Here is a 10,798-nt window from a genome sequence, read left to right as displayed (position 1 = left end):
ATTAAGAAAATTCACGACTTTATATTTCTAAGCCCAACTAAACCAGGAGCTCTAGTCTAGAGCGACCATACGGTCTGTGCAGCAGGCTGAACGTTTGACGTCCCTAGCCAGCATCCTGACTTCTTGGGAAATTAGCACAATAACAAAACACATTAAACTACTTCGATGTAATTTCTATTTTCCTCTGGGTATCTGGCCAACTATCGATTAACATCAGGAAGTGATTATGCGTAATTACGCTGTGTAGAGGGAGCGAAGCTGTGCTGCGCTTGAAGGAGGTGCGCGTTGAAGAGTCAAGGTCGGGTGGGTAAATGAGCGTTACCACAAGTCATCAACTGAGAGAATGAGTTGAAGGAAAAGGTGACCCAGTTCAAAGGATTGATTACTCATAAATGATTGATTAAATACTGCATAATGAGAGAGGCTTCTGTTGGTAGCGAGCCTCAATGGTGGCGCTATACGTTACCTGAGGCAGAGCTTAGCCTAATTACTGTACCACAACATACTAATGACCTTTTCATGATCATGTACTGCTCACAGTTACAAGCTAATATTATTCTACCTCTGGGGTGTCTAGAAGTACGACGTTGTGTCTACATTCAAACTAATGGCATTGCCAGCTATAAACAGAATACATGTTTTTATTAATTCTTTATAAATTCCACAAGAATGTAAAAGCATGTTCTGGCTTTTTGGTTTTTCTTTCTATTTTTTTCTTTTTTTTTTACAGTAATGATATAGATGACATGTCGGCTAATAATGATAGTGTTTGGCGCATTTGGACGTTTGCTTGCATGTAATAAACGCTTCCCATTGGGCACAGACGTCAGTTCAACGTCGAGTTTTGATTTACATTTGGTTGTCAACTAACCTGAATTCAACATGAAGTCAAATAAAACATTTCACCATGACATTGGATCTAGGTTAAAGGTAGGGTGAAGGGTGAAGAAAATACAACATTCTCTTAGTTGACGACTTAAAAAAAAATCCAATCAGTTTTTCATGTTGATTCAATGTCATTACAGATATAGCACAAAGTAGAAATTTGTGGAACCAACGTTGATTCAACCAGTTTTTGCCCAGTGGTTTGTGCCTGTTAAATTTGTATTAAACTCCTTGTTCCTTACATGCGCATTTTATAACGAAACATTAACAACACATTATTATTATTAAGAAATACAGAAGGGGTTATTTGCATGTTAGGCGTTGGCATCTCCTGGCTCCTGTTGAAAGTGGTCAGATGCCAAAAAATGACAAGACATTTCACGATGCATCACTTGTTTTATTAGAAGGGGATAGAGAGCAACATGGATGGAATTCCACCGTTACCGTTAGGCTGGCACACTTGGGATGAAATATCCACCTCGTGGGCTAGCTAGCCTATTTAAACGGCCTGTAAGTCCCTTGTTACTATACTCATAAAACGAGTGTTATTTCTGTCGCCATGGTCTTTCTGCCGTAGTGGTATTGTTGTTGGTTAACCAGGGCCGGCTCTAGCCTTTTGTTGGCCCTAAGAGAGATTTGGTTGTGGGGCCCCCTACCTCGCGGCAAAACATTTTAGTGGTCCCTCTCCTGATGGCGGAGAGAAACATTTAAGTTTTAAAGTTCATTTCCTAGGTGAAAAATGTGTTGTTGTGCCCTTGAGCAAGGCACTTAACCTTAATTGCTCCAGGGTCGCTGTCAATAATGGCTGATCCCTGGCTCTGACCCCACTCTGCGAGGGTGTCTCAGGGGGAGTGGGATATGGACTCAGTTATAATGTTGTCACACTGTGGTCTGAAATAGGACAAATATGAGCACACACCTAATTATCTTTTCTTATTATCGTCTTAGTCATTCCATTTCTATGGGAGATTCACAGATGCAATTTATGGAAGATGCACAACTTTGGAGATAACAATAGATGATGAAGTCAAAGATACTGGTTCCCCCTATCCATCTGGTTCTCCTATCCATCTGGTTTCCCCTGTCCATCTGGTTTCCCCTGTCCATCTGGTTTCCTCTAGCCATCTGGTTTCTCCTGTCCATCTGGTTTCCCCTGTCCATCTGGTTTCCCCTGTCCATCTGGTTTCCCCTGTCCATCTGGTTTCTCCTGTCCATCTGGTTTCCCCTGTCCATCTGGTTTCCCCTGTCCATCTGGTTTCTCCTGTCCATCTGGTTTCCCCTGTCCATCTGGTTTCCCCTGTCCATCTGGTTTCCCTGTCCATCTGGTTTCCCCTGTCTATCTGGTTTCCCCTGTCCATCTGGTTTCCCTGTCCATCTGGTTTCCCCTAGCCATCTGGTTTCTCCTGTCAATCTGGTTTCCCCTGTCCATCTGGTTTCCCCTGTCCATCTGGTTTTCCCCTGTCCATCTGGTTTCTCCTGTCCATCTGGTTTCCCCTGTCCATCTGGTTTCCCCTGTCTATCTGGTTTCCCCTGTCCATCTGGTTTCCCTGTCCATCTGGTTTCCCCTGTCCATCTGGTTCCCCCTGTCCATCTGGTTTCCCCTAGCCATCTGGTTTCTCCTGTCAATCTGGTTTCCCCTGTCCATCTGGTTTCTCCTGTCCATCTGGTTTCCCCTGTCAATCTGGTTTCCCCTGTCCATCTGGTTTCCCCTGTCTATCTGGTTTCCCCTGTCCATCTGGTTCCCCCTGTCCATCTGGTTTCCCCTAGCCATCTGGTTTCTCCTGTCAATCTGGTTTCTCCTGTCAATCTGGTTTCTCCTGTCAATCTGGTTTCCCCTGTCCATCTGGTTTTCCCCTGTCCATCTGGGTTTCCCCTGTCCATCTGGATTCTCCTGTCCATCTGGTTTCCCCTGTCCATCTGGTTTCCCCTGTCCATCTGGTTTCCCCTGACCATCTGGTTTCCCTGTCCATCTGGTTTCCCCTGTCCATCTGGTTCCCCCTGTCCATCTGGTTTCCCCTAGCCATCTGGTTTCTCCTGTCAATCTGGTTTCCCCTGTCCATCTGGTTTCCCCTGTCCATCTGGTTTCCCCTGTCCATCTGGTTTCTCCTGTCCATCTGGTTTCCCCTGTCCATCTGGTTTCCTCTAGCCATCTGGTTTCTCCTGTCAATCTGGTTTCCCCTGTCCATCTGGTTTCTCCTGTCCATCTGGTTTCCCCTGTCCATCTGGTTTCCCCTGTCCATCTGGTTTCCCCTGTCTATCTGGTTTCCCCTGTCCATCTGGTTTCCCTGTCCATCTGGTTTCCCCTGTCCATCTGGTTCCCCCTGTCCATCTGGTTTCCCCTAGCCATCTGGTTTCTCCTGTCAATCTGGTTTCCCCTGTCCATCTGGTTTCCCCTGTCCATCTGGTTTCCCCTGTCTATCTGGTTTCTCCTGTCCATCTGGTTTCCCCTGTCCATCTGGTTTCCTCTAGCCATCTGGTTTCTCCTGTCAATCTGGTTTCCCCTGTCCATCTGGTTTCCCCTGTCCATCTGGTTTCTCCTGCCAATCTGGTTTCCCCTGTCCATCTGGTTTCCCCTGTCCATCTGGTTTCCCCTGTCTATCTGGTTTCTCCTGTCCATCTGGTTTCCCCTGTCCATCTGGTTTCTCCTGTCAATCTGGTTTCCCCTGTCCATCTGGTTTCCCCTGTCCATCTGGTTTCCCCTGTCCATCTGGTTTCCCCTGTCCATCTGGTTTCCACCTGTGGTGAAGTTTTCCCCACATGCTTATGACAAATCCAGTTCAAGAACCAGCCAAAGCCTAGCCAGTTGTCTAATCTCTTGGATATGGTGTAGTAACAACAGATAACATGAATTAGCTAGAAAAGGTTAGCATGCTAGCTAGCTAGCAACCCTGACATCTGTCAGTGGCCTACTTGTTGTTATTTGAAAAACTGCTGATGCACAACCAAATTTCGATATTTCACCTGGTGTATTTTGATATTCTTATATGCTATTGTTTAATACCCTGACTGAGCCCCGGGCCCTAAGCAGCCATTTATTTTGCCTATGTCTGGCCCTGAGGCTAACCAACACATTAGAGAGAGATAATTCATTCAGGTCAGAAATGTCATAGTTATCAGAATTATTAGTATAATTCATAATTGCCTATAACCTGTTAGATGAGTAGACCTTTACCCTTGGATTCCTATAGCCTGTTAGATGAGTAGGCCTTTACCCTTAGATTCCTATAGCCTGTTAGATGAGTAGGCCTTAACCCTTGGATTCCTATAGCCTGTTAGATGAGTAGGCCTTTGCCCTTGGATTCCTATAGCCTGTTAGATGAGTAGGCCTTTACCCTTGGATTCCTATAACCTGTTAGATGAGTAGGCCTTTACCCTTGGATTCCTATAGCCTGTTAGATGAGTAGGCCTTTACCCTTAGATTCCTATAGCCTGTTAGATGAGTAGGCCTTTACCCTTAGATTCCTATAGCCTGTTAGATGAGTAGGCCTTTACCCTTGGATTCCTATAGCCTGTTAGATGAGTAGGCCTTTACCCTTGGATTCCTATAGCCTGTTAGATGAGTAGGCCTTTACCCTTGGATTCCTATAGCCTGTTAGATGAGTAGGCCTTTACCCTTGGATTCCTATAACCTGTTAGATGAGTAGACCTTTACCCTTAGATTCCTATAGCCTGTTAGATGAGTAGGCCTTTACCCTTGGATTCCTATAACCTGTTGGATGAGTAGGCCTTTACCCTTGGATTCCTATAGCCTGTTAGATGAGTAGGCCTTTACCCTTGGATTCCTATAACCTGTTAGATGAGTAGGCCTTTACCCTTAGATTCCTATAGCCTGTTAGATGAGTAGGCCTTTACCCTTGGATTCCTATAACCTGTTAGATGAGTAGGCCTTTACCCTTGGATTCCTATAGCCTGTTAGATGAGTAGGCCTTTACCCTTGGATTCCTATAGCCTGTTAGATGAGTAGGCCTTTACCCTTGGATTCCTATAGCCTGTTAGATGAGTAGGCCTTTACCCTTGGATTCCTATAGCCTGTTAGATGAGTAGGCCTTTACCCTTGGATTCCTATAGCCTGTTAGATGAGTAGGCCTTTACCCTTGGATTCCTATAGCCTGTTAGATGAGTAGGCCTTTACCCTTGGATACCGATAGCCTATTAGATGAGTAGGCCTTTACCCTTAGATTCCTATAGCCTGTTAGATGAGTAGGCCTTTACTCTTGGATTCCTATAGCCTATTAGATGAGTAGGCCTTTTCCCTTGGATTCCTATAGCCTGTTAGATGAGTAGGCCTTTACCCTTGGATTCCTATAGCCTGTCAGATGAGTAGGCCTTTACCCTTGGATTCCTATAACCTGTTAGATGAGTAAGCCTTTACCCTTGGATTCCTATAGCCTGTTAGATGAGTAGGCCTTTACCCTTGGATTCCTATAACCTGTTAGATGAGTAGGCCTTTGCCCTTGGATTCCTATAGCCTGTCAGATGAGTAGGCCTTTACCCTTAGATTCCTATAGCCTGTTAGATGAGTAGGCCTTTACCCTTAGATTCCTATAGCCTGTTAGATGAGTAGGCCTTTACCCTTGGATTCCTATAGCCTGTTAGATGAGTAGGCCTTTACCCTTGGATTCCTATGGCCTATTAGATGAGTAGGCCTTTACCCTTAGATTCCTATAACCTGTTAGATGAGTAGGCCTTTACCCCTGGATTCCTATAGCCCGTTATTTTTTATTTTTCATTTTTTAATTTCACCTTTATTTAACCAGGTAGGCTAGTTGAGAACAAGTTCTCATTTGCAACTGCGACCTGGCCAAGATAAAGCATAGCAGTGTGAACAGACAACACAGAGTTACACATGGAGTAAACAATAAACAAGTCAATAACACAGTAGAAAAAAAAGAGTCTATATACATTGTGTGCAAAAGGCATGAGGAGGTAGGCGAATAATTACAATTTTGCAGATTAACACTGGAGTGATAAATGATCAGATGGTCATGTACAGGTAGAGATATTAGTGTGCAAAAGAGAAGAAAAGTAAATAAATATAAACAGTATGGGGATGAGGTAGGTCAAATTGGGTGGGCTATTTACCGATAGAGTATGTACAGCTGCAGAGATCGGTTAGCTGCTCAGATAGCAGATGTTTGAAGTTCGTGAGGGAGATAAAAGTCTCCAACTTCAGCGATTTTTGCAATTCTTTCCAGTCACAGGCAGCAGAGAACTGGAACGAAAGGCGGCCAAATGAGGTGTTGGCTTTAGGGATGATCAGTGAGATACACCTGCTGGAGCGCGTGCTACGGGTGGGTGTTGCCATCGTGACCAGTGAACTGAGATAAGGCGGAGGTTTACCTAGCATGGACTTGTAGATGACCTGGAGCCAGTGGGTCAGGTGACGAATATGTAGCGAGAGCCAGCCAACTAGAGCATACAGGTCGCAGTGGTGGGTGGTATAAGGTGCTTTAGTAACAAAACGAATGGCACTGTGATAAACTGCATCCAGTTTGCTGAGTAGAGTATTGGAAGCTATTTTGTAGATGACATCGCCGAAGTCGAGGATCGGTAGGATAGTCAGTTTTACTAGGGTAAGTTTGGCGGTGTGAGTGAAGGAGGCTTTGTTGCGGAATAGAAAGCCGACTCTAGATTTGATTTTAGATTGGAGAGGTTTGATATGAGTCTGGAAGGAGAGTTTACAGTCTAGCCAGACACCTAGGTACTTATAGATGTCCACATATTCTAGGTCGGAACCATCCAGGGTGGTGATGCTAGTCGGGCGTGCGGGTGCAGGCAGCGAACGGTTGAAAAACATGCATTTGGTTTTACTAGCATTTAAGAGCAGTTGGAGGCCATGGAAGGAGTGTTGTATGGCATTGAAGCTCGTTTGGAGGTTAGATAGCACAGTGTCCAAGGACGGGCCGGAAGTATACAGAATGGTGTCGTCTGCATAGAGGTGGATCAGGGAATCGCCCTCAGCAAGAGCAACATCATTTATACATACAGAGAAAAGAGTCGGCCCGAGAATTGAACCCTGTGGCATCCCCATGGAGACTGCCAGAGAGGACAGCATGCCCTCTGATTTGACACACTGAACTCTGTCTGCAAAGTAGTTGGTGAACTAGGCAAGGCAGTCATCAGAAAAACCGAGGCTACTGAGTCTGCCGATAAGAATATGGTGATTGACAGAGTCGATAGCCTTGGCAAGGTCGATGAAGACGGCTGCACAGTACTGTCTTTTATCGATGGCGGTTATGATATCGTTTAGTACCTTGAGCGTGGCTGAGGTGCACCCGTGACCGGCTCGGAAACCAGATTGCACAGCGGAGAAGGTACGGTGGGATTCGAGATGGTCAGTGACCTGTTTGTTGACTTTCGAAAACCTTAGATAGGCAGGGCAGGATGGATATAGGTCTGTAACAGTTTCGGTCCAAGGTGTCTCCCGCTTTGAAGAGGGGGATGACTGCGGCAGCTTTCCAATCCTTAGGGATCTCAGACGATATGAAAGAGAGGTTGAACAGGCTGGTAATAGGGGTTGCGACAATGGCGGCGGATAGTTTCAGAAATAGAGGGTCCAGATTGTCAAGCCCAGCTGATTTGTACGGGTCCAGGTTTTGCAGCTCTTTCAGAACATCTGCTATCTGGATTTGGGAAAAGGAGAACCTGGAGAGGCTTGGGCGAGTAGCTGCGGGGGGGGGGGGGGCGGAGCTGTTGGCCGAGGTTGGAGTAGCCAGGAGGAAGCATGGCCAGCCGTTGAGAAATGCTTGTTGAAGTTTTCGATAATCATGGATTTATCGTGGTGACCGTGTTACCTAGCCTCAGTGCAGTGGGCAGCTGGGTGGAGGTGCTCTTGTTCTCCATGGACTTTACAGTGTCCCAGAACTTTTTGGAGTTAGAGCTACAGGATGCAAATTTCTGCCTGAAGAAGCTGGCCTTTTCTTTCCTGACTGACTGCGTGTATTGGTTCCTGACTTCCCTGAACAGTTGCATATCACGGGGACTATTCGATGTTATTGCAGTCCGCCACAGGATGTTTTTGTGCTGGTCGAGGGCAGTCAGGTCTGGAGTGAACCAAGGGCTATATCTGTCCTTAGTTCTGAATTTTTTGAACGGAGCATGCTTATCTAAAATGTTGAGGAAGTTACTTTTAAAGAATGACCAGGCATCCTCAACTGACGGGATGAGGTCAATATCCTTCCAGGATACCCGGGCCAGGTCGATTAGAAAGGCCTGCTCACAGAGGTGTTTTAGGGAGCGTTTGACAGTGATGAGGGGTGGTCGTTTGACTGAGGATCCATAGTGGATACAGGCAATGAGGCAGTGATCGCTGAGATCCTGGTTGAAGACAGCGGAGGTGTATTTGGAGGGCCAGTTGGTCAGGCTGACGTCTATGAGGGTGCCCTCGTTTACAGATTTAGGGTTGTACCTGGTGGGTTCCTTGATGATTTGTGTGAGATTGAGGGCATCTAGCTTAGATTGTAGGACTGCCGGGATGTTAAGCATATCCCAGTTTAGGTCACCTAACAGAACAAACTCTGAAGCTAGATGGGGGGGGGGCGATCAATTCACAAATAGTGTCCAGGGCACAGCTGGGAGCTGAGGGGGGTCGGTAGCAGGCGGCAACAGTGAGAGACTTATTTCTGGAGAGAGTAATTTTTTAATTAGTAGTTCAAACTGTTTGGGTATGGACCTGGAAAGTATGACATTACTTTGCAGGCTATCTCTGCAGTAGACTGTAACTCCACCCCCTTTGGCAGTTCTATCTTGACGGAAAATGTTATAGTTGGGTATGGAAATCTCCGAATTTTTGGTGGCCTTCCTGAGCCAGGATTCAGACACAGCAAGGACATCAGGGTTGGCAGAGTGTGCTAAAGCAGTGAGTAAAACAAACTTAGGGAGGAGGCTTCTGATGTTGACATGCATGAAACCAAGGCTTTTTCGATCACAAAAGTCAACAAATGAGGGTGCCTGGGGACATGCAGGGCCTGGGTTTACCTCCACATCACCCGCGGAACAGAGGAGGAGTAGTATGAGGGTGCAGCTAAAGGCTATCAAAACTGGTCGCTTAGAGCGTTGGGGACAAAGAATAAAAGAAGCAGATTTCTGGGCATGGTAGAATATATTCACGGCATAATGCGCAGACAGGGGTATGGTGGGGTGCGGGTACAGCGGAGGTAAGCCCAGGCACTGGGTGATGATAAGAGAGGTTGTATCTCTGGACATGCTGGTTGTAATGGGTGAGGTCACCGCATGTGTGGGAGGTGGGACAAAGGAGGTATCAGGGGTATGAAGAGTGGAACTAGGGGCTCCATTGTAAACTACTAAAACAATGATAACTAACCTGAACAACAGTATACAAGGCATATTGACATTTGAGAGAGACATACAGCGAGGCATACAGTAATCACAGGTGTTGAATTGGGAGAGCTAGCTAAAACAGTAGGTGATACAACAACAGCTAATCAGCTAGCACAACAACAGCAGGTAAAATGGCGTTGACTAGGCAGAGAGGGTCGGATTAACTACACACAGAGCCTGAGTGCAGCTGGGGCCGACAGATAAAAACATAAACAAACAGAATGGAGTACCGTGATTAATGGACAGTCCAGAAGGCATCAACTATGTAGCCAAGTGATCACAGTGTCCAGCAGGCATCCGCTATGTAGCCAAGTGATCACAGTGTCCAGGGGGCAGCGGTAGATGGGACAGGGAAGCTAGACTGGCGAGTATTATCCAGGCTAAAAATAACTGGCTGGCTGTGCAGAAGGTAATAGCCGCTAGCAGTGGCTAACTGTTACAGATACAAGTATCCTGTTTGTGTGTATGTATCCTGTGTTCTTTTCTCTCCTTCTCCCCTCACAGAGGAAAATCATCACTCCCCAATCAGTCACCAAACAATCATCAATCAGAAGACACACCTCCTCCTGTTTCCTACCCAATCACAGTTCCTTTCCCTTGGTTTAAAAACCCTGTCAGTTGTTTGCTCTAGAGCGCAATCTCTCTGTAAATGCCATGTCTGTAGGTTTCTCTGGTTCACGCTCACTTTATGTATTGACCACCTCCATATCACTTTGTCCTCACCAGTGAGTATTGTTTTTGGTTATGGTGTGTGTTTGTTTGCTGGTGGGAGAAGGGGAAACCAAGACAAGTCGCCCATGGGCATACACTAACCATTGGTAAACTTTGTTAAATACACTAGTTAGAATTGGGCGGACCACCCACTGTATTTTTTTGGTTAGTTAGTTAGCTGTTGAAATAGGCTGGTCTAGCTTAGGGGTGTTTTTGAATACTTATTGTTTCCTTCCTTGGGTCCAGCTCAGCCCCTTTTCCTGCTCCCCCCATTACCGTGTGTTTTCTAATAAACCCAGAGTTTGACGGTAGATTTCAGTTGTTGTGGTTATTTCGTTCACACTTCTACTTTGTCACTATTATAAATTGCATGAGTTATGTTACGGGTCCCATTACCATCCCCCCCCCTAGACTGTCGGGCCAAAAGGGATTCGTAACACTAACAATGACTAAATAGCTTGTAGCTAGTTAGCTGGTTAGCTTCTGGAGGTTTTTGAATGTGTTCTAAAAATTAAAAATAATAGCGATTCCGTATTACATTGGGTGAGGCAGGTTACCGGAAGGTATAATCGAATTAAAAATCGAAAAGAGCTAGAAAATAAATATGGGTCCAGTGAGTTGGGCTGGCTGGGGACGTGGCGATTCAGACAGATAGCAGGCCTGTGCTAACAGTTAGTAGGCCGGGGCTGAACAAGCTAGCAGTTAGCAGACCGGGGCAGGCTAGCAGTTAGTAGGCCGGGGCTAAACAAGCTAGCAGTTAGCAGACCGGGGCAGGCTAGCAGTTAGCAGGCCGGGGCTAAACAAGCTAGCAGTTAGCAGACCGGGGCAGGCTAGCAGTTAGCAGGCCGGGGCTAAACAAGCT

The sequence above is a fragment of the Oncorhynchus masou genome, chromosome 6 (assembly GCF_036934945.1).
Source record: "Oncorhynchus masou masou isolate Uvic2021 chromosome 6, UVic_Omas_1.1, whole genome shotgun sequence".
Classification (NCBI taxonomy): domain Eukaryota; kingdom Metazoa; phylum Chordata; class Actinopteri; order Salmoniformes; family Salmonidae; genus Oncorhynchus; species Oncorhynchus masou.
The sequence above is the reverse complement of the archived record's forward strand: the minus strand, read 5'-3'. Positions refer to the sequence as shown.